At 38.9% G+C, this 5866-nt stretch overlaps 1 pseudogene; it reads right to left on the minus strand.

Moving 5' to 3' along the window:
- Positions 1-967: 967 nt before the first annotated feature.
- On the minus strand, positions 968-4740 carry LOC105739783 (annotated as a pseudogene).
- Positions 4741-5866: the final 1126 nt, after the last annotated feature.

Here is a 5866-nt window from a genome sequence, read left to right on the forward strand (position 1 = left end):
TCAGAACTTGGGAACAGGCTGAGTGAAACATGTTCTTTTTTTTTTTTTTTCTTTGCGTCAAGGTGCCAGGACCTCAGTAGTCCCAGATTTGATCTTGGCTTCCATTCCCTCCCTTAAGCCAAACTCATCTGTGTCTGAAAGTGTATAAAGGATTAGCACATGGAGCTGCTTATCTTGAGGAATAACACTCAAAGAGAAGTTATCTTCTTGAATTAAAGTACAAACCACAGTGCTTCCATTATTCATATTGTGAATGTCTCTGTGGGGTTGGGCAGAGAAGTCCAGGCAAGCAATGATGCCAGAGAAGGAAAAACTATCCTTGCTGCCAAGCTAACATTCTCATGCAACATTTTCATGTTCCACCTGATTTTGGTAAGCTAATGGAGCATGTTGCTTATAAATTGGAACTAATTGTGTAGCCAAACTCTGTAAGTTATCTTCAAGGTTTTTTTCCATGGCCTCGTGTTCCACACAAATTTGTTCCAGTTTTATATATTGTCTTTCTGGATTACGTCCTTTAGTAATTCTTTCATAGTAGGTATGTAAGAGAGAGCTTGAATCAATTCTAAATCTTCTGCAGCTTGGGCCTCTACCAAACTTACAGTCATTAAAGTACATACTCCATGAACAGCCAAAGGAGAATGAAGCGCCACATGTCTCTGGATCAATTCCTTAACATGTACAGGTACGATTTTAATGGAGGGTGCATCTTCGGTTGGTGGGATGCATATTTTATGACCTTAGATTCTCGGTGAGCTCTGTGTACAGCCAGTCAGCCACTGGGAAGTGATTGCCATCCCACACCATGATGAGCATCACTATCACAGCAGTTGGACAGTAGTGGCCTGTACGCTGCTAGACCAGAGAGCTTTTTCTGTATCACTGCTTCTTGTTAAAACCCACTTAATGATTGGACACCTATTAGAGCTTTTCCCTTCATTACCAGTGTGCACTACTGTTTCTATCCTTATTGTGTTTCCTTTTTTACCATACATATTCACCATGATTTCCCTGACAGCAGCAACACCTGGTCCTGCCTCAGGTGTATGTAATATGAGCCTTTGATTTTTTGTGTAACTCGATCAAGACAGTTGCAGGTGGGCAGTTCAGAATCTTTAGTTATATACATCAGGTTTTTTGTAGGGATAGTAAAGAAATTCATGGCATATTCACCAAAATATCTCTGTGCATGCTCTGCTGTGGAAAACTCTGATGTTTCAACACTGGATGAACATACTTCCTCTTCACTTTTGGTAGAAACCGTTGTAATTCCACCTGAACATGCAATATTTACACTCCTAAGAGTTGGTGCTGACTTCAATAAGGATGTCTCATGAGAGATATAAGGTAATGTTGTCTGTCTGTGGTATGTGAGTTGCTCTTTAACAGCAAGCATGGGCTTCTTTTTCCATCAATCTCCTGATGAGGTGGATTTTGTCTTTTTCTGGGTCGTGTTCTTTTGCTTTGTTAATGATAAACTATGATTATTTTGGACCCTTGAAGGTGGTTTCTATTGTATTACACCCTTCTCCTGATTGTATTTTTGCTGTACATTACATGCAACAAGGCTTGTCAGTGTACTTTCAACATTCTTGTCCTCTGGTTTTATATAATTGAAATTAATTATTGAAGCAAGTTATGTCAACTGTGTTGCAACATCTTCTTCAATTTGAGTATGAGCTGCATCTTGACCTGACAGGTCATCTATACCAATTTTTTTTGCTACTGTCCAATAACTGGTTACAATATCCCAACTTGTTATTTCATAGGGGCAACTGATGGAAATTCTTGCAACAACTGTCAAGAGTAATTCTACCTTGCGTAATACTTTTATTGGTATCACTCTTGGATTAATTTAATTCTGGCTTAAAAATAGATAACTAGCTGTTCTCTGCTCTGATTCTTCATCATTCTGTGACTTTGATGGGGAGGGATTCTCTGATGGGGCTTCTGAGAGCTGAGTCAAGACCTCTATGGCTGCCACTTGCTCCAGTGTTAATCTCTTACCTTTCATTAAGGATAAGAGACTTGGTTGAGATCCATCTTTTGGTTCTTTACTTGGTATAACCTCAGGAGTTTGTGGTTTATCAACTTCATTGTGTGTACTACCATGACAGTTTATGTTGGAGTGTGAAGAATGTGGAATGGAATTGCAGTTAAAGCCAGACTGCTGGAAGACTAAAACATTACTTCTCCCTTTGAGATGATAACAACTTGCATTAGTGGCAACGGAGCTCATGGCATCATTATGGTTTGCAGGTGTCTTTTAGGAATTTATAAGATTGTTTTCAAATGTCTTGCCAAATTCTTCAATATTAAATTTTTTAAATGACACATTTTTTCCATTGATAAATAGTGTACATGTTTAGTGCCGTTTCTTACAGTTTGTACAAACAATTTTGGAGGTTTGTCTCTTGCCAACTTCAGAGTTTTTTGATTTTTCAGCTTCTGGGATATTAGCACTGAAATCTCCTTTGACATGATTAGTTAAATGTAATTTCTTGTTTTACATCTTCTTCACCTCAATGGCTGTCATGCTTTCTTCAATTTTAGTTATAATTTCAAGGGGATGTGCATTCAATTCCAATCCTTGTTCTTCCCCATCTACTGTAGTCCATGGATTCTGACTTGGGGACATTTACTGATTTGTTGTCAAAATCTGCCTTTAAAACTTTGGGTTTCTTTTCCCTCTTGGGCCTCTTGATTTCCTTTATAACCTCCACAGGCACAATGACAGATGATGTCTTTTTCAGCTCCTAACATTTCCTCTTCTTAAGATCTAATGGCTGTTCTTTTCTTGCAACTAGTGCATTCACCAAAGTTGGACTTCTGCTGGTAGGGTTCACAGACCTCCTATTGCTTTCATTTCCTTTTTTTTTTTTTCCCAAAGTATGTAATAAAGTGGTTTAAGAAGGAGAAGAGGAGATACTGACCAGTCGAACTGGCATAGTCACCACTGTGGTGTTGACAACATGAACTGTGCTGGTTACACTGACCTGGGAGCTCCCTCTTTCTGATTCGCTGGGACCTGCCTGGGAGAGTTGGGCAATACCCAGTGAAGCATGGAAGAGTCTTCTCTCAGGGTCTATTAGGAAACCCCGAGTGTTATCTGGCAGAAAGCTTATATGACTTGCTTTTCATTTTCTACATTGCTTATAGCCATTGCTGGAGGTAATAATTTTTTCTCTGGGGTTGATGATGATTGAGGAGTGTGTCCTGAGTCCAAAGGCAAAATCTATATAGCACTCTGGACCGCAAACCCATATGAGACAGTGCCATAGGGCTCAGGCCATTTGGGAGGAGTATTATAGGTAGCACTTAGATTTGGAGGAACAGGAAGGAAGAGAGGCAAGTATGGGGCAATGCCCCCACTCATACCAAGGGTTTCTTGTTGGTCTAAGATAGCACCAAAGAGCTCTTCTTGGACTGGAATAGCACCAGGAACCTTTGTCGGACCTGGGGTCTTACCCAGGGCCTTACCATGAAGTTGCCACTGATGTGGGATAGCACTGAAGATCTGTCCTAGGACAGAGGTGGTATTAGCAACTTCCTGTTGATTTGTAGAAGCTTTGAGGGCCTCTTGATGATCTGGTTTAGCACCAAGGGTTGCTTGTTCTTAGCCTGCCAAAAGGAATTTTATTAGATGTGTAGAAGATGTAGACCTACCAAGAGCCAACCAGTTTCTAAGGTTCAATTCAGGTATAAGCTTATTAAAACTGGAGGTGGGATAGCAATCATATTCACTTTTAATGGGATCCATGTAAGAATCGGATAACTTAAGGGATTCTACTCATTAACTCAACTCTTCTAATTGAATTCTGGGGTTTCCTTAAGAGATAACTTTGGCACTTGTTCTTAGTGGCAAAGGAGCACACACAGTGCCCTTAGCAAATGGTCTTGGGGAACCACTAGTATCATTCAATATTTCTTCAGAGAATAGTCCTTTACCACAGCATGTCCTTTCCAAAGAAAGGATCTCAGCTGCAGGGCCACTGAGGGTAGGGATATTGATTTTGGAATCTAACCCTTTCATACCAGGACTGAGTTGTCTCTTGGCTCTTACTTTTAATTAGAGAGGGATTTTGTACACCAGATAGAGACTCTATATCAAGAAGAATGTGGGTGTCTTGCATTGGGACTGAATCATTTTTTGAACTCTTTACTCCCAAGTCAGTGAGTATCATAATTACCATCATGTAGCTTTTCTAAACCCTTAGAAGGTGGAACTTTCTTGACATTGGCTATGACCAGTGGAGGTTGGGAGAGTTGCCTGCTGAGAAAGGTTCTTCTTACAGCCACTGTGAGCCCATTGCAGGTTAAGAACCCTGGGTTCTGAAAAGAAACCTCAGTCCTATCCAAATTCATGTGTGCTGTTCCAGCTCTTGTCAGAAAGCTTCTGACTGGCATGGATGGTTTAGGTTCTGTTTTTTTTCTTAGCGTCTCTTTCTTGAATTAATTGCTTTAATTTTCCAGGGCTTAAAGCCTTGCCTGATGCCGCATTTTTGTTGGCTGTCTTGGATGTCTTCCGTAGTTTGCTGTTTCTCTTTTTGTTTGCATCTTTCTTCCTAACTAATCTGGAAGCCTTGTGTGGCAGGACCCAGACATAGCTACAGAGTAGAAAAAAAAATAAGAGGCACAGGAAACAGTCCCTTGTCCTTTAGAAAGTCTCACTTTTGAGGATAATCTGGATGCAGTGTTCCTGATCTCATTCACACAAGGTTTTGGTGCTTACCCGTGCATTATGAGGGACACGGATGATCACCCAAAGAGGACATGCTAAGGGCGTGGTTGTGGAGGAAGGTGTCACAGAGTTCCCATGCCCTGTCTGGGACACTACCCTCCCAGCACCTCCAAGTGTTCAGCAACTCCAAAACTCATGAAATCTCCTCGTTCAAAAGTTTTCATAGAAAATGATCTCCAACATGCCCATCCTGACTCTGCTCCCACTGCCACCTTCTGCCTTTCCCGGAAGCTGGATCACTTTTTTGTTGTTTTTATATTGTTTAATATGTTGATAGATTTTAAAATGCTAAAATAACCTTATAATTGAGGGATAAGTGAAAATTATTTGTGAAACACATTCCTTTTTATATAACACTAAATTTGTTGTAATATTTTGATTAAATTTTTGTACCTATGTTCATGAGAAACATTGATCTTTGATTTTTATTTTGTATAATGTCTTGGCCAGATATTACGCTGGCCTTGCAAACTATGTTGTGAAATGTTTCCACTTTACTATTATTTAAAAGATTTTTGCTAAGATAGATCCTATTTCTTCGTTTAATATTTGGTAGAATTTATCAGTGAGTTTGGATATGAGCCTGAAGTTTTCTTTGCTGGAAATTTTAAATATGATTTATCTATGTAATGATTGTAAATGTTTTCAATTCTCTGTTTCTTCCTAGTTCACTTTTGGTAATTATAGACATAAAACATGTAGACTTTCTAACTTACTAGGATGATTTTAAAACTAATATCCTTATGATCTTTTTACTGATGCCACATTTTTGTCTATGAGTGTTGCAAGGATGCTCTTTTCGTATTGATACTGCATTTTAGTGCCTTCTCTCTTCCTTATGTGCTTGACATTGTCCAGGGTTCATACACTGTGTTAATTTCTTCATACAATCAACTATTGGCTTTGCTAAATTTTGCTATTTATTTTCTATTTCACATGTTTTCCACTTTTAAAAAAATAGTATTCTATATTTTGTACAATATTGACTTTTTCTAAATTCTAAATTTCTATAATGAATATGTAGATGATTAATTTGATGCCTTTTTTATTTTCTAAATTTGTCTTGAAAGTTGTGTTTTCAATCTAAACCACAGTGAGATACTATCTCACACCAGTCAGAATGTC

This window comes from Nomascus leucogenys, chromosome 5, assembly GCF_006542625.1.
Source record: "Nomascus leucogenys isolate Asia chromosome 5, Asia_NLE_v1, whole genome shotgun sequence".
Lineage (NCBI taxonomy): Eukaryota > Metazoa > Chordata > Mammalia > Primates > Hylobatidae > Nomascus > Nomascus leucogenys.